This window comes from Phoxinus phoxinus (assembly GCF_949152265.1).
Source record: "Phoxinus phoxinus genome assembly, chromosome: 1".
In the NCBI taxonomy this organism is placed as follows: Eukaryota; Metazoa; Chordata; class Actinopteri; order Cypriniformes; family Leuciscidae; genus Phoxinus; species Phoxinus phoxinus.
Window position 1 is genome coordinate 42,965,802 of NC_136876.1, and position 18,796 is coordinate 42,984,597.

Genomic DNA, 18,796 nt, shown 5'->3' on the forward strand with positions numbered 1-18,796 from the left:
CTTTATGCCCAATATACTAGCGTTATACTAGCCTTATAGGCTAAACTGTTTTTAGAGATAAAACTATTTACATTCGATAATCATGAAAACAAATCTCAGATAACGATTGACTAGGTAACAATGTGTAATTAGACCAAAGGTTCATTTTGCGCCGGAGTTCTCCTTTAAAGTGTCATTACTGTTAATCAAAGAACAAAGGTAAGAGAGTAAATTACTCACTCAGACCCGGCGCCAGGAGGATTATTATACCGGTAGCCTAATAATCATGAATGCACTCCGCTATCTTTTAACACATCTCCGGCGAACGGCTTCTTTTTTTTGTGTGTGATAAAATATTGTCAATTCTCTGTGCTTTAGTTGTCCGGTTAAACCAGAGTTTCCCTATAAACTGTAAAAAACTAGCACGCTCAAGTTCACATGCGCATTCGCGTCCTTTTGTGCAGATGCAAGTTTACTGGATATAATTTACTCTTCAGCTTTACCTCAGGCAGCTATTCCTCTACTGTAGCAGTGAGATTTTTTCTAGACATTCGTTCATGTTTTCATAGACATGTTTTATAATGCCACATTTTTATTAGTCAACATTAATTTCGTAACAGTTTTTAAATATTTAAATTTTCATGACTGACACGCAGCACGCCTCACCCCGCACATGCCCCCCCCCCCCCCCCCCCCCGGAGTACTCGAATACTCGTTGTTTGAGACCCGTCATAAAAAAAAAAAAAAGCGTTGAAAAGCTTTTCTAATATTCCTCCTCCATCATGAGTGGACAGTGACACGCCCTCTACTGCTGATTGGCTCACTCTCTCTCCTCCCACATCACGAGTGGACACGCCCTCTACTGCTGATTGGCTCACTCTCTCCCCTACCCCATCACGAGTGGACACGCCCTCTACTGCTGATTGGGTCACTCTCTCTCCTCACCCATCATGAGTGGACACGCCCTCTACTGCTGATTGGCTCACTCTCTCTCTCCTCCTCCATCATGAGTGGACACGCCCTCTACTGCTGATTGGCTCACTCTCTCTCTCCTCCCCCATCATGAGTGGACACGCCCTCTACTGCTGATTGGCTCACTCTCTCTCTCCTCCCACATCATGAGTGGACACGCCCTCTACTGCTGATTGGCTCACTCTCTCTCTCCTCCCCCATCATGAGTGGACACGCCCTCTACTGCTGATTGGGTCACTCTCTCTCCTCCCCCATCATGAGTGGACACGCCCTCTACTGCTAATTGGGTCACTCTCTCTCCTCCTCCATCATGAGTGGACACGCCCTCTACTGCTGATTAGAGATGTTCCGATTCCGATACTAGTATCGGAAATGCCACCGATACCAATACAAATTCTGGCATCGGTATCGGCGAGTACTTGTACCCATCTACCGATCCAATACCATTTTCATAAACAATACATAGTTATTGCACGCTAGCTTTGCTTAACGCTGCAAATCGGAGATCTAGTCTTCTTCGCTGCTCTAAACAGTGGTTGCCCGCGGCAACACAGGAAGTTGTGTCGCCACAAGCAACCACCGTTTAGAGCAGTGAAGAAGAAATTAAAATGCACGCGCTAGCAGTATGTCCGCTGTTTGGCAATATAACCGACAAAATTATCGAGTTTATTGTTCTGGATGACCAGCTGTCAGTCGTCAAAAACGTTGGATTTTGTCGCTTAGTTGATCATTTGGAGCCCTGGTACAGTTTGCCTGGTCGCAAATACATCTTTGAAACAGCGCTCCCTAAGCTATTCGAGACAACGCGTGAACACATTTCATGTAACGTTAAACTAAAAGATGTGCAAACAATCAGCTTTACTATCGACATCTGGAGCTGCGACCCCGCTGTCTTTACTGAGTTTGACAAGCACACTGGGTACAGTGACGCCGTCATCTTTAAGTTTTAAAGAGATTATTTTCTTAAATTATTCATTCATTTTTTTTTTTATTCCTAGATTTATTTGTTGTACTGTTTTTATACAGTTATATTGTAAAACTAAAATACCTTTTTCCGTTTACAGTATTAGATTTGTGGCTGCATTTTAAGTTATTTTTCACTTAAAAATAAATAATATACTACTGTGAAATGTATGTCAGATAATAAAAACTATTCTAGTTCACTGTGTGTATTTGTTCATGTTTTATTAAGGGATAAGTCTGAAGCACACCATAAAATAATTCTATAAATTCATACAGGGCTAGTATGAATTGCAGCTATATAGATACACACCCAGGTATCGGATCACTACTCGGTATCGGCCGATTGAGTCCAGGTATCGGAATCGCTATCGGAAAGGGAAAAAGGGTATCGGAACATCTCTACTGCGGATTTGGTCACTCTCTCTCCTCCCCCATCATGAGTGGACACGCCCCCTACTGCTGATTGGGTCACTCTCTCTCTCCTCCATCATGAGTGGACAGTGACACGCCCTCTACTGCTGATTGGCTACAAGTGTTGTGCTGCTCGGTCTGACCCCCTTTCAACAGCATTACTGCTTACTGCACCTTTAAAGTAGCTTAGATGAAACTTTCAGTTACTCCCCATCACTGCTAACATGAAACACTCGATGAGTGGATCAGCATCTAGCAGAAGAGATTTCAGCTTGTCATATTTTTATTAGTCAACATTAATTTCGTAACAGTTTTTAAATATTTTAATTAATATATTCACCCCGCACATGCCCCGCCCCACGGAGTACTCGAATACTCGTTGTATGAGACCCGTCAATGATCGAAATGAGAAATTGACAAAAATGTCCATCCTTACTAAATACTGTCCTGTTACTAAAGCTAACATTACAACAGCAGCATTTATTGGTTCCGTGAAACAAAGCAAAACCAATCTGACTCGCGTAAGGAGCAGAAACAACGCAACCTCAATGTCTGTTTTCAGGCCTTCCTGCTTCAGTCTCTCCAGCGCTGAAAAGCTTTTCTAATATTAACGCTGGTCCTAAAGCTCTTGCCTGATCTTTTTCTAGTGATATTCTTTTGAAATGTTTTCTTTTGTAATGTCTCTCAGCCCTCTCTCTTTCTACAGTCTTTCTTCAAATCTATCTCTCCTCCCACATCATGATTGGACACACCCCTACTGCTGATTGGCCCACTCTCTCTCCTCCCAAATCATGAGTAACGCCCCCAACTGCTGATTGGCTCACTCTCTCTCCTCCCACATCATGAGGGGACACGCCCTCTACTGCTGATTGGCTTACTCTCTCTCCTCCCCCATCACGAGTGGACACGCCCTCTACTGCTGATTGGGTCACTCTCTCTCCTCCCCCATCATGAGTGGACACGCCCTCTACTGCTGATTGGCTCACTCTCTCTCCTCCCCCATCATGAGTGGACACGCCCTCTACTGCTGATTGGCTTACTCTCTCTCCTCCCCCATCACGAGTGGACACGCCCTCTACTGCTGATTGGGTCACTCTCTCTCCTCCCCCATCATGAGTGGACACGCCCTCTACTGCTGATTGGCTCACTCTCTCTCTCCTCCTCCATCATGAGTGGACACGCCCTCTACTGCTGATTGGCTCACTCTCCTCCCCCATCTTGAGTGGACACACCCTCTACTGCTGATTGGGTCACTCTCTCCTCCATCATGAGTGGACAGTGACACGCCCTCTACTGCTGATTGGCTACAAGTGTTGTGCTGCTCGGTCTGACCCCCTTTCAACAGCATTTCTCAGAAATAACTTACTGCACCTTTAAAGTAGCTTAGATGAAACTTTCAGTTACTCCCCATCACTGCTAACATGAAACACTCGATGAGTGGATCAGCATCTAGCAGAAGAGATTTCAGCTTTACTGCCACCCATCTGTGAGGGAGGCTTGACCTCAATTTACCTAGCCTGGATTATTACTCAATTGTCAGATGTAATTTTCCTCATTGCTTACACAAAAGTAGTACAAGATAAGGTTTAAATCTTATTCAACTACCGGTGCTCTTCAGGTCAAAGGGGGTCGGTTTTCACAGTAATGGGACCGTGAGGAGTTACAGTTGTACTTTTAGCAAATAGAAATCCCCATTATGTGTTTCATAATACAACGGAAGAGTGTGATGATGAAATAATATATAGTGTCACGATCTTTTGAAATCAGGTGTGAGGTAACTCGGGTGTGATTCTCGTACATGAGTTTACAGCTAAAATGAGCTTTCACAGGTCTGACTGGCTTGTTTGTAAAGGGGACCAATTGTGCAAAATTCACTTTTACATGGTGTGTCAGTGTGTGTAAACAACCTCCCTATACTGGTAAAAAAAATCCACCCACTCTTCTTTTTTTTTTTATAATCCCCATGAAACATAAAAAGTGTCTCAAAACGAGCTGTCCCAGTTTTCTCCCTAGGGCAAGCCCCGCCCACAATGGGTGGCGATCTCTGCCCTATTAGCATAGATCCCACCCTGAGTGAGCCACACACAATCTGCCCCACTAGAGCAGCTAGTGACATGTCTCAGCCTCATAAACATTATAACTGTTCTGTTGTTGGCTGTAGTAATAATAATGGTCTCCATAAACTCCTGGCATCTGAGCACTGAGGACGCAGTGGATTCATTTTATTTATGGAAGTAATGTGACAAAAAAAAACACGGTAAAATCATGTGTTAAACATTTTACACCGAACTGCTTTGCAAACGAGGGTCAGTAGTACAACGCAAGATTGTGTTCAATTTACAATTTTGTGGATCTTTGCGAATTGTATAGCTAATGTGGCTAAAGTAACCATTATCTCTGAACAGACCAAAGCTATGCTGTCATTTTTAAATGCGTTCAACGTCTGTATAATTCATTAACGCACGCAACTTTTTGTTTTGTTGACCCGAGTATCCGAAGCATGTGCGGTGAAGGCACAGCCCTCTACTGGAAATGGGGGCGGAGAGCAGCAACTCATTGCATTTAAAGCAGGGCTATGCAGGTTCGGGAATTTCGTCTCTGTATTCTCGCTTTTTGCTCGCAGGTTTCTCTATAGAGCTCCCCCTACAGCTCCGGAATAGATATTTGACAACACTGTCGAAAAACTTGTTGGCGACTCTCAGATACCAGAGGCTAGTAGATCAACGACATCAAAGCAGACGGGATATTCTTTAAAACGTCGTCTTCATTCGGGTTCGAACAGCGTGAGCGTGAGGGAGCGCAATAATGATAGAATTTTAGCAGATTTCTTTTTGCCGTAAAGCAATTCTTTACATCGCGACACCTGATATCACGCGATACTTCCTGACGCCGCGTCCGGCGGCCCGCCAGCTCAAAGTTGCAAGTGTGTTTTTTCCGCTCACAGGCGATAGTGGGGTGCGAAACGACCACCGTTCAACCCGAAAAAAGTAATACAACCATTCCAATGACTCCGAAGCTGTTCGGTTAAGGTAAAAAACCTGCATAGTTCACCTTTAAAGATACACACTCCAAAACAGTGTGTTTTTGCTCTAACCCAAATAGGGGCATTTAGGGCATGCTATAATAAAGAACATGTGGGGTATTTTGAGCTGAAACTTCACAGACACATTCTGTGGACACCTTAGGCTTATTACATCTTGTAAAAAGGGGCATAATAGGTCCCCTTTAAGCCTAGCAGCTTTAGAACGAACCGTTAATGGCACATTATTGAGGACGCACACGAGTGAGATTTCACTGTGGCACAACATGAAGCTGGCTTTGTTTCCTGGAGAGTGACTCAGGATAAGGGTGGGGACCGATGACAAAATATAGCCAAGTAGAAATGATCGAGCAGGTGAAATGTTCACAATTTGGCCATCGGCACATTCCACATTTAAAATGACTTCTGTTTCCTGTAGACATTTGGAAACCGTGCTGTTAGTTTCACCATCAGACACAAGTAGAGTCTGGATTTTGTTTTTGGCACTCTCTGTGCTGACTTTGAGGGAAAATCTGTACAATCCTGTGGAATGGTTTTAAAAGCTGTAAAAATGTGTGAAATGAAATTAAATAGAGACTATGATAAACAAGCAGAAAATACTTTCTAAGTGTTATAAAATAAATAAACGTATAAATGTATTTTTGCAACCACAAAAGTTCCTGGCCTTTAAAATCTAGAAACAAAGTTGACCTCTGGTAATTTCCCATTCAAACTATGTAATGTATGCATGCATGTATGTATGTTTTGTTTGTATATTTGTTAGTTTGTTTGTTCTTATTTGTAATTTAGTTTTGGATGACCCTAAATTAACAATGCATATTGGTTACAATGTTTGGATAACGTGGTTGAAATAAAATTGCTCTGTAAAGCTCTGTGTTATAGATAATGTTCATTGAGGGCACAAAAAAAAGTAGACTACTGTATACAATATACAGTAGATGAAGCAATGTGTTTATTAAAGTCACCATCAAATCAAAATGGACCATTCTTATTTTTCTTTTATTGAATATTGCAGTGTTTATTATAAATTATTTATCCGTGCACATCATCATTTTTTAATTCATGTGCCTCGTAATCTTTAATCAAAATCTTGCAGTGACATCTCTTATCTTCTCTGATGATGTGTTTACTGACAACATGTCACTCACATGAGATCCACCAATAGCAAACCCCAACAATTCAATCAATTAACTATAGACAAATCAAGCCCCGCCCTACATTTGTTCTTGTTCGAGAAGCCGTTTCACTCACACGTCACAATAGGGAAGAAAGACTAAAACTTCCATTTCATGCAAATTTAAGGGATTGACAAAATTCTTGACAATTGCACAGAGATTTGCACTTGACAATTGACCGTTCGCAAAGACCCGCCCCCCTTAGTTACTGTTGCTATGTCAGACAAGCTACGCCTCTCTCACGCCACACCATGTTCTCACGCAGTGAAAATACATTGCGGAGCAGAGAGGACACTGACAACACGCCGACAGACCAGCTTACTTTTCGGTTACTTTTGTAATTAAACATATTAAACAAAGTCTCACCTTTCAAATTTGGTAAGATAAATTTAAACAATAAATACTGTTTTGTGGCTCTTTAATGTGTCGTGACAGATCGCTGTAGAGCATCAGTTAAAGCTGCTCGTGAACCGATCGTCTCTTCCTTCTAGTTCATTTATAGCATCAAATAAACAGTAATGAACATAAGGAGGAATGTTGTTTTAACCGCGGAAAGGCGTCAGTACACTCCGCTTTTCAAGTTCAAATCCTCCCATGTTAATCTACTAACTCTCCTGACTGCTTTGTCCGACAAAATGGCGGATGGCGAAGTATGATTGGTCAAATCACCTGTCAATCAAGCTCCCTGCGAAGGGTCAATTGACACCAAAATAACGTGAAAAGTCCTCACTGAAAAAAATAAAAGTTCTGGTAATTTTCTGTCACGACAAAAAAAAGAACAATGCAATGAATAATTCAAAATATGGATAAAAGCCATGAAAAATCAATATGGGAAATTGCTTTATATAAACAGTACATTTGGATCCTATTTTTAGGGACTGCTCTTAAGAGTGCTCACATGTGTTTATTACACGAAAAGCTCTCGCGCTGCGTGCATGAGCAGCAAAGCGCCAACGAACATCCGTACAAACAACAGAAATACACATTGAAACTTCTGTTCATCTAGATAGTTTGTGTTATTGCTTGCAAGTATGTGTTTAGGCAACATGCATTTCCAAAAAGCTACTTCAGTTTCAGTTCCAATTGTGACTACATTAGAGTCACTAGGGTGCCTGACCACAGATCTGTGCTTTGGCCACAGTGAAAGACCAAGACCAGACGTGGAAGGTGCAGATCAGTTACATCTCTCCACAGATTATGTAGAATTCATCCCCATATCTAGGGCGCCACGTCTAATTTCCATAACATTTCAACAGAAATATTTGCTAACAACAAATCGACTAGTTTAAAGGTGACATTTCATGAAAGTCCGATTTTTCCATGTTTAAGTGCTTTAATCGGGTCCCCGGTGCATCTACCAACCCAGAGAACGTGAAAAGTGACAACCCAGTAACTTTGTTTTTATAAGCCTTTCTCTGCAAGCGTGTCAAAAAATAAACCGATCAGATTTCACTCCCCTTCTGACGTAGGAAGGAAATGATTGGAAAGAATCATTGAATTATACAGTGAAGACTATGCAGTGCTATTTTACATTTGATTATTCATTTTCTCTACCTGAAAAATTGTGTTTATTTTATTGGTATGTTTGTTTGTTCTATTGTATTTGTGCCATTGCTCATAATTTGATTATTGGTTTTTATGTTATTACTGACAGTTTACTTGTCTTTAACAATATTTGAAATTTATATGAGTAAGGCTAGAAGTATTAATTAAAAAACAACAGCTATGCCTTTTTTATTTGTTTATTGCTTTTTTAGTGGTGGGCCAGTGAAAATTTTGGAAGGGCAAGTATAAATTTGAACAACTGGGTCGAAAAAAATCTTTAGCGTTGAGCTCCCTTTGCAGGGTTGTAATTCAAGAATGCTTTGGAATATAGATGTAGGATTGGTCTTGTTTTAAAGACATTTGGCAGATGTTTGTAGAATAAATAAATTAAGAAAGTTAAACAGAAAAAAAGTTGTAGAAGTTTGAGTTTATGAAAATGTACAATGTAAAAAAATTAATTATTCATATTTTATATAAAATATATATTGAAAAAACCTGGAGGACTCTAAAAAAAAAAAAAAAAATCAAAGCGAAAGATCTGAACAAGTTGCGTTTCAAATTTTAGGTTGATATCTCAAAAAATGAGCTTTCAGTGAGATTTTGTTTGGGAAACTTTTCCACTAGTTGACATTACTGCCCATATAAGGGTGCCTCCATTTCCATATGTTGTTTGAGTGATCTGAACCACTCATTTTTACAATTTTCATAAAATTTATGAAGTAGACATCCTATTCAGAAGTAGTATTGGAAGTTTGGCAGATTTTTATGAATTCAACCTCTAAGAAACACAAGAAGATCCCGTATGTGCATTATAGCTCGCTGCCACATCACAAATGCTGAATCTATTATAATTTTTCTTTATATTTAAAACATTTTCAGACCTTTTTTCTAAAAGAATTGAATGTAAGCTATCTTTTGAACTCTTGGCATGAAAACAAACTGAGGTTTCTACCATTCTTTCATGATTTTTCATGTTCGTCACTATTTCAAAATAAAGGTCTGAACACGCCTTAGGAGTATGAACATATTCGTGTTGCAAATTGATAAATTACGGCTCCTCTGTCATTTATTTTGAAAATCAGTCACAGAATATGTAAACTAGAGATTGTAAGCTTTCAAATGATGTCAAGATTAGTTTAGGTTTAGTATAGGATATTACGGTTTTAAATATGTAATGGCTGTGCCAATATAAGGGATCAGTTTTTAATGCGCGCTCACTTTTCCCTGTCGAATTCACGATCCCGAGTACTCTGTGTAGAGAGCGGCAGTACTGTACACACATTTTACAAGATGGGATATTTGTCATTGAGGCTCAGGATCTATTGTGCACCAAATCCACCGACGTTGTCCTTTCAATCAACTCTCCATACTAGTGTCGTCACGTGACAAGTGAAATCTTAACTCCTGTTGCACTGTGCTGTGACTCTGCAGCTTGTGCTTTATGGAGCAAAGCAGACGCTATCAGTTTATAGTCGTAGCGTCTGTTGTCCAAATTAACTAAATGGGTTTTATGTCTATAAGAAAAAAAGCTAAATGACCGTGGGGGTGGTGCCGCTGTGGCCAAGTAATATAATTGGTGTATGGCTGAACACCGTGTAACACCGGTAACACACGGCACTGGCACAGCAAGCCTAATCCACAGCACTGGACATTAGCTTGCCAGTGCCAGTGAACTTTCCCTCAACTAACTGGGAAGTGTCTGGAGCATAACTCCACTTTCACGGATGGGTGAGGCCGCTTCCTTTAGTCTGCCGAGCCGCAGGAAATACTTCATGCCTAATTCATACCCCCGAGCTGCTCTTCTATCAAACTGACAGACGTGTCGAGGCGGAGAGAAGACTACAGATACTGTCAGACACCAGAGCAGAGTTCACACCAGCCCTCTTCTTCCACTGCGGTCCTACATGTTCCTGTAGACTGGCTGTGGCTGCGAGTCGTTTTGTTAAGACGACACTGTGTCCGAAATCGCATACTCGCTGTCTGAGTAGGTACTTATTTTGAAACCCCACCAATGTATTAGCTTTACTAGACTTCCAGCTAGAGTTGTCAAACAGTACAGACTTCGGTAGGTACTGAAATGTTTAAAATGTGACGCTCATCAGCGGGCCGGTCCGCCGAGAGATGCCCGTTTGTGCTTTCAAACGCTCCTGCTCCCGTTTTTTTAAAAACACTTTCAAACACTTCTGTATGCTCTTAAAAGCTCCGCGCGTTCATCATTGTAGCCAATCACAGACATATCTGATGAGTGCGTGAACACAATGGCCAATCAGAGGCGTTTACGATTCCGCTCAACAGCGCGCAAAGTGTCACATGTTTAAAATTTCAGTACCGACTTGGTACCAAAGTCTGTACTTTTTGACAACTATACTTCCAGCATCAATATTTGACAAATTTTTATTTATTTTTTTACAGTGACAGTAATTTATTATTTTTTTGTCAGGAGTGCACATCCATCATGCTAAATCAAACTGGTATTTAACATTATTTTATTGTCATTTTAAGACCATTTTATGCCACTGAATATATAATCATAATATAATAGGATAATAATATAATGTATATAATAATCATATTAGAGTTATGTCTGAAGGATCATGTGACACTGAAGACTGGAGTAATGATGCTGAATATTCAGATTTGATCACAGGAAACAATTACATTTTACAACATATTAAAATAGAAAACACTTATTTTAAATTGTAATAATATTTCACAATATTAATGATTTTACTGTATTTTTAATTGAAATGCAGTGTATATTTTACAACTTAAAAACTGTAAAATGACTGTAAAAAAATATTTAAACAGCTCAAATAAGTTTATAATAAGTTGAAGAATGAGTGTATGTGCTTTTTTTAAATTATAAGCATCACACTTCTTTTAAATTATCCAAAACCAGCCTCATTCACTTCAAGTAACTCATCATTAAAAAAAATGTAGGCTATAAGAAAAAGAGGGAGGAGATTAAATAATTTTTTGCATTAGTGTCACGCATGCTGTCAAGTTAACTGAGCTTAACTTCTCCAGAATATTCCTTTATCCGTCGACTTCTAATGGAAAATCCTCCAGTAATCTCTTCAAGAAGATTTGTGGGGAGGACGAAAGGAGGCAATAAGTAAACAAACAAGAGCAAGAAAACATAAAACTTGGGGAATATTGTATGCTAGAAAATGGTAGACAGGTAGAGAAAGCAAGTGGAAAACAGGCAAGACAGACACACAGCGAGAGCTCGGTCCAGCTGGCCCAACAGTGCTAGTCTGGGTCACGTGGACTCAGCCGTACCAACCTCAGCCAAACACCACACGGCCATACAGTCACACACATTGGAGACCTTAACACCACAGTGCTCATAGAGAGCCTAAGTCCCTCCCCTTCCGGTGGACCACCATGGGACCTTATTTCGGAAAAATATTGTATGGTTGTCAATGGCGAGAGACAACAAATATTTTGATCTCGTTTGAATTGTGCCCTGAATTACACATATGATGTTTGTCAATTTAAAAGATACATTTGAAAGTCAAGAAAGTCGCAGTTTGATGTAAAACTGTTGAGGTATAAGACTGTGAAAATATGTAATTACAAAGACTACAAACCGAAAAGGCGGACATGTGACGTCATACCTTCTCTCTTAATGAATGAAGCCGACTTTACTGAAGCCGACTTTACCGAAGCCGACTTTACCGAAGCCGACTTTACCGAAGCCGACTTTACCGAAGCCGACTTTACTGAAGCCGACTTTACCGAAGCCGACTTTACCGAAGCCGACTTTACCGAAGCCGACTTTACCGAAGCCGACTTTACCGAAGCCGACTTTACTGAAGCCGACTTTACTGAAGCCGACTTTACTGAAGCCGACTTTCCTGAAGCCGACTTTACTGAAGCCGACTTTACTGAAGCCGACTTTCCTGAAGCCGACTTTCCTGAAGCCGACTTTACTGAAGCCGACTTTACTGAAGCCGACTTTACTGAAGCCGACTTTACCGAAGCCGACTTTACCGAAGCCGACTTTCCTGAAGCCGACTTTCCTGAAGCCGACTTTCCTGAAGCCGACTTTCCTGAAGCCGACTTTCCTGAAGCCGACTTTCCTGAAGCCGACTTTCCTGAAGCCGACTTTCCCGAAGCCGACTTTCCCGAAGCCGACTTTACCGAAGCCGACTTTACCGAAGCCGACTTTACCGAAGCCGACTTTACCGAAGCCGACTTTACCGAAGCCGACTTTACCGAAGCCGACTTTACCGAAGCCGACTTTACCGAAGCCGACTTTACCGAAGCCGACTTTCCTGAAGCCGACTTTACTGAAGCCGACTTTACTGAAGCCGACTTTCCTGAAGCCGACTTTACTGAAGCCGACTTTACTGAAGCCGACTTTACTGAAGCCGACTTTACCGAAGCCGACTTTACCGAAGCCGACTTTACCGAAGCCGACTTTACCGAAGCCGACTTTCCTGAAGCCGACTTTACTGAAGCCGACTTTCCTGAAGCCGACTTTCCTGAAGCCGACTTTCCTGAAGCCGACTTTCCTGAAGCCGACTTTCCTGAAGCCGACTTTCCTGAAGCCGACTTTCCTGAAGCCGACTTTCCTGAAGCCGACTTTCCTGAAGCCGACTTTACTGAAGCCGACTTTACTGAAGCCGACTTTCCTGTATCGACTCAAATGAAATGTGTTCGGTGTCATCGGATTTTATCTTGATCGATATACGGCTTATGCGATAAACGCTGACAGAAACGCTATTTGCCGAATAAATAATGAATTGCATTTTGTCTAGCAAAACTTTGTTCGCAAATGTTGTGCGATTCAGTGCGAAAATGAATGGAAACACCTTAAAATGTCTCAAATCAATTCGATATACCAATTTGATCGCAAAACAGCATGTGACACTGACGTCATTACGCACAGGTTTTTATTCGCTTTAAAGCCGTTGGCTGGAAACACACTTTCACCAGCTTTATTCGCATGCGTTTCTTTTACCGAACTTCAGATAATTCGATTGACAAGTGGATGGAAACTTAGCTAGTGTCTTTGGTTCACTGCGGTTTTTAAAGAGAAAATACTCAGCAATGGTGTCGACTTATGAATTTGCACATGGTTTGTCTTAAAGCATATTAAAAACACCACATAGACATATAAACAACAATAAAAGCTGGACTTTCACCACAGGGGGACTTTAAAAGAGCATGCCTCAGTGGGCCAGTATCAATCCTGAATATAGTTCACTCTGGTCTGAGAGGAGAGGATGAAACACTTTTACCATCATCCTTTAATCTCTCGGAGGAGTCGGACAAACACTATAATCTTGTTGTCACTTCAGCAGGTAGCTAAAATTAAATTGACAGGCAGAAATGTGTGAGGTAACTATCAAAGGTCCTGGTACATCAGTACTATATCTAAAACTAAAATTACAAAAAAAGCAGTAATACAGACTCAATTTGGTACCCACATTCAGGACACGTGACAAAACTGCAAGGATACTGTACATATCATACATATGCATAAGAAAAATGAATATTTAAAATAATTAAAGCATAGTTTGTTCATTGAAAAACACTATTGATGCCATTGATTTAATTGAATCTCGTAATGTTTATATTAATAGAGTTATTGTTGTGGTTACTGGTATTGACTGTTGTTATTGTCAACCATGTCTATTTCAGAGCGGAGGTGCTACTTTTGTATGGCACAGGAAATGAATCAGTAACTGTGAACTTGTGTTGCCCATACTGGTACCAGACGATCACTAGCTTGTTGTTTTCCTCACTCATACTAAAGCCCTATTCGGATGGGACTAGCGCTGTCAAAAATATTGATATTTCGATACTGAAATAGGCCTATCTGAAACGGTTCCAATACTACTTTTATGATACACCGATCATTCTCTCTGACGGCGAAGTGACACACACACACACACACACACACACACCTCCTCACACTCACTCGTCTCATTCGCTCTGGTTGCATAGTGCTTGTATTGCGCATGATTTTAGTCATTTCCTCAGGTTTCACACTCCAAAAGCATGGGGGCTTTCACACTGGGCTCGTTTGCTGCGATTGTTCAGTGTGTGAACAAAATCTGATTGTTCAGATTGTGACAGTGTCCTTAATTTGACTATATTTATTAATATTGTACTAAAAAAAATTTGTCAGATGACATATTGAAATGAACTGAAAGCATGAATGCTTGTTGCGCAAACAGACAATTTGCATTCCGAGTGGCTTTTTCAGAGGACCGTTGAGTTGCCTGAAAAATAGTAGGTAATTTGCCCAGGAAATATTACGGAGGTTGTGTGAGAAAAAAAAAAAAACAGATTCGAACAGGATTAAAATAACAAAGTTAGCCTGTAGCCCCTTTCACACAGCGCGTTGATCCCGGGAAATTGCCGCGAAATTGCCAGAGTGCCTTCTGTGTGAACGCAAACACGTGTTCTTTTAAAGATACTTTTAAACGCAAAACAAATCTCTGCAAACTGGAACGAAGCAGAGACCAGGAGCTCCTCACTATCCGCGCTGAAGCGGAGATCGTTCACCAGATTTGTGGAACGGTACGCGATGCGTTACGGTACATTCACACGGGGCATCAGCGTCAACGCTTGACGGAAGACGTGGCTGAAGTTTGGCACTGACGCCATGGTCATAGCAGCGTCAGCCAATGAAATTAGACAGGAACTCAACAACAACGTGATTGGCTGCCGCCTGGCTACTGTATTTGCATAGAGCGATCCTGATTGGCTGACGCTTCCGTCTGCGGTGATTCACTGGCGTTGCTCGCGGGCCAGTGAAGCGCCGCCGACGGATCCACAATTCTTTTCGGCAACGCTTGACGTCACCCATTCAAAGTCAATGGGAAGCGTTGACGCTGACGCCCCGTGTGAACGTACCGTTAGTTTACATGTTTTCGACGCGTGCGTTACACGCCTCATCCTGACGTCACGTGTCATTACGGGATCTTCCCGGGATGTGTGTGAACGCACTCACAGATCCAGGAAAATCACTGGCAGTGTGAATGAACCAAAATCAAACGATCCCGGGACACATTATCCCTGTATTTTCCAGAATCTCTGTGTGAAAGGAGCTTGTGAAACACACATTTCTCCATGAAAAATCGATCTGAATAGGGCTTTAAAATAACTTTTTGGGGTCCCAAACTATTGAACGGCAGTGTACGCATGATCTGCCTCATAATGAAACGCGCATCTGTTGAGATATTGTCCTGTGGTCAGCAGAATGGATCAACTTATGACCTACAGGCCCGAGGCCAGAGAAGTGTGCTGCTGAAAAGTAGTGAGCCATTGTTCGGCAAAATACCAAATCAAATCAGAGTAGCGATAATGCAGTTTGCCCACTTAAGATGCTGCGAAGGCTGAGAGCGTTTCTTTCACGTGCATAACCAGGGGTGCACATAACTGGTACGCAGGTACGCATGCGCGACAAAAATCAGGAATGCGTAATGCCACTTGTGTTACTACGCGCCTTTGCGTACTGTCGCCAAAATGCAACCTAGGCAGTGTTAATTAAATTTTTTCACAGATGAAAACGAGACGATAACTAAATAAAAACCTTGTTTTAAATGACGACCACTATGACGAATAAAAACTAGACGGAAATGTAAGGGAGGGACGATTGGGGAAGTGATCCAGTCAGAACTGATTTGCGTTTGTGGAAGATGCGCACATTTGAATTGTAACTTGCTGATCTACCGAGTCGGCATGCGCTTCATGCATGTCTCAAATCGTTAAAAAATGTAAATGTCTGGGAGAAAGAGAAGAGCAGACAAATGGATAGATCTGAATAAGAGTGACGACGCGAAAGACAGCTTTATTCGGTATGTTTTTCTGTGCGAACACACACACACACACACGACCCGAAGCGTGCAGCCCCGCACATAGACGCTGCGCGCAAGGACTGAATCGAGCTCTCTTTCACGTCTGAATGGACAAATACACACAACATTATGTCTAAATGTCCGTTTTGGAGAGTATTCACGTAAACACAGTCGGTTATGTCTTTACAGAACGTACCGTGCATCAGTGCAATTGGATCTGCACACTCTTAAAGTGACAGTGCGTAATAAACCTAATGCCTTCTGTACACTTAATATTGATCAAACAACAAAATAAAAAGAGAAAATTCACTGCTCTTTAATACCTTTAATAAGGATTAATTATATTTAATTTATACAAATACATATATCTGAACAATCAAATAACACTTCAAATAAATTCGTTTTAGGTCGTTCTTTTCACGCTGATGTAAATTTAAGTGTTCGTTTATTTTTATTTTATAAGTTTGGTTTTAGTTAGTTATTTTATGCTATAAAAATGGAAATGTGACGTCATGATTGACAGCTGTGGCCACGCTACATATGGGGTGAGTACCAAACACCATCTCCTGGTCCTCACCTGAGTAACTCACTGAAAAAGTTATGTGCACCCCTGTGCATAACAGTCTTTTCATAAACCTGTCATTTTCTCACATTTTACAGGGTGATAATTAACAACCAATTTACGTGAACCTGGTGTAAGGCCGCAGGAGGGATACTTATTTCAATATGTAGATTGAACACAATATACAGTTGGAAGTCACTAGGGCCCATCGGCTGTCCGATTTCCAAACATCTTCAAAATATCTTCTTTTGAGTTCAGCAAAAGGATGAAATTTATGTTTGGAACAACTTGAGGGTGAGTAAATGATGGAAGAATTGTCATTTTTGGGGTGAACTATCCCTTTAAGGGGTATATTAAATTAATTTATAACCCTAACCCCTAAACCCTAACCCTAATGTCATGACACCTTTGAAACTGCAGTGCTAAAGGCAGGCCACATGCATAATGCCACTGTATCAGTTACACAAATACAATATATTGTGGTCTCAGAGATTTTACTATATGATGCCTAACTCTACCTAGGAAAACGCAGTGTGACCACAAGCAAATTTAAAATGCAAATAAACTGCCATACATAGATTTCCTCGCAGAACCGCTCATGTGAAAAAGGGAAAGCAAAATCAGAGTGGTTAAAGATGCCACATGTGCACTAGTTTGCGCAACCTGCACTGGCAACAAATGGAAAGTCACGTGACCGGAAAACGGTTGCTTTATGATGGTTGTAGCCAAGTTTAGGACCAGACATGCCAACACAATTTGGTTTTAAGAGTTAGGGCTGCACGATTTTGGCCGAAATGATAATCACGATTATTTTGATCAATATTAAGATCACGATTAATTATCACGATTATTTGTTGATACATAATTATAACTGCTTTTTACATCCATATTGTGCTACATTTCCTGCTAATGTACAAAAATGTGCATCAAAATAAAATGGGCCCTCTTATTCACCAAAATTCAGTGCATCTCCAGAATAAATAAAAATAAATAATTTATTAATATTTTAAATTGTATTTATATTTTATATACATTGTATTTATAATAATTATTAGGATAGACTAGAGATATTGTCTTCTGTTATAATTATTATTACCTATTATACTACAGGGCCGTTGAATGCTTGAATCTGATTGGTTGACGAACGTTCTGAGGTCAGGTGTGCAATTATATTCAGGGAACCGCACGGCTAAAGTAGTTCCGGCAGGTCTTAACCGTATTACAGTTCCATATCACTGCGCGTACTTAACTGTAATAACGGAAAATAGGATACAATTCATAACAAGAAAACTGCAGCCGCATGCCCTCGATCTGCAATTTTCAACTTCTAACTTCACAATCAATGGAAATATGCAGTTTAATTTTAATAAATAAAGTATATATAGTCCTATATATAATCAATAGAAAATTAAAAAGAATATTTCAATAAATTGATAGTCCTGCTGCAGATAATATAACAAATAAAAAATTATTGATTGGCCTATACTTGTTAAAAGGGCTTTGTGTTTCATTTATTAGGCTAGTCTGTCACTAATAGAAAAAAAAGAATGAACGAATTCCGCTTCGCGTCGTGACCGCATTACCACCTCGGGTGTGCATTATTTTTCTAATAATTCAACGGCCTGTCGTCAATTATTCCTTACTTATTACATGGCTTGTTTAAATTCTAATGTAGAATGCAGTCTGTTATTTCTTGATAACACACCGTTGCCATGAAAAACAGAGCGCTGTCATGGACACGGAAGCAATACACTCCTTTTTAAATCAATATTTTGTGTCAAATTATTGCTCTATTTGGTAGGTAGCCATGTAAGCGGGATCCCGATGTCAGTGAATACAATTCTGTCATTGTTATTTGGGTTGTTATTTGGGTTGTTTCAACCCAATTTTGGGTAAAATATGGACAAACCCAGCCATTGGGTTACATTTTTAACCCAATGTTTGGGTTTGTCCATATTTTACCCAAAATTGGGTTGAAACAACCCAGCATTTTTTAGAGTGTAGAACTAGGCTTGCTGCGATAGTTCAGCCGCTCATCGCTTTCTTCTGTACGACACACATAAATAGTTATGAAAGCCAAAATATTAAATATCACAGATGTAGCCTATATTTACGTAGTAATCCACTGTTTTGTAGAGGGGGTCAAAATTACAAAAACGGGTAAAATTCAACAATTTGAACATGGAGCTGCTTTGAGATCCCACTGAACTATATAGGGCATTAAAAATGAAGATTAAAAAATTAAGAATGAAAATCTAGAAGGATATTAACAATATATCTTGAATACTTTTAGTTACAGCCATGACAACTTTAGAAAAATAATATTTATGGC

General features: G+C 40.5%; 1 protein-coding gene across 2 annotated transcripts in view; it reads right to left on the reverse strand.

Moving 5' to 3' along the window:
• The window catches only part of tom1l2a (target of myb1 like 2 membrane trafficking protein a), a 50,756-nt gene that overhangs the window by 31,165 nt on the left and 795 nt on the right, over positions 1 to 18,796 (reverse strand). The window lies entirely within an intron of this gene.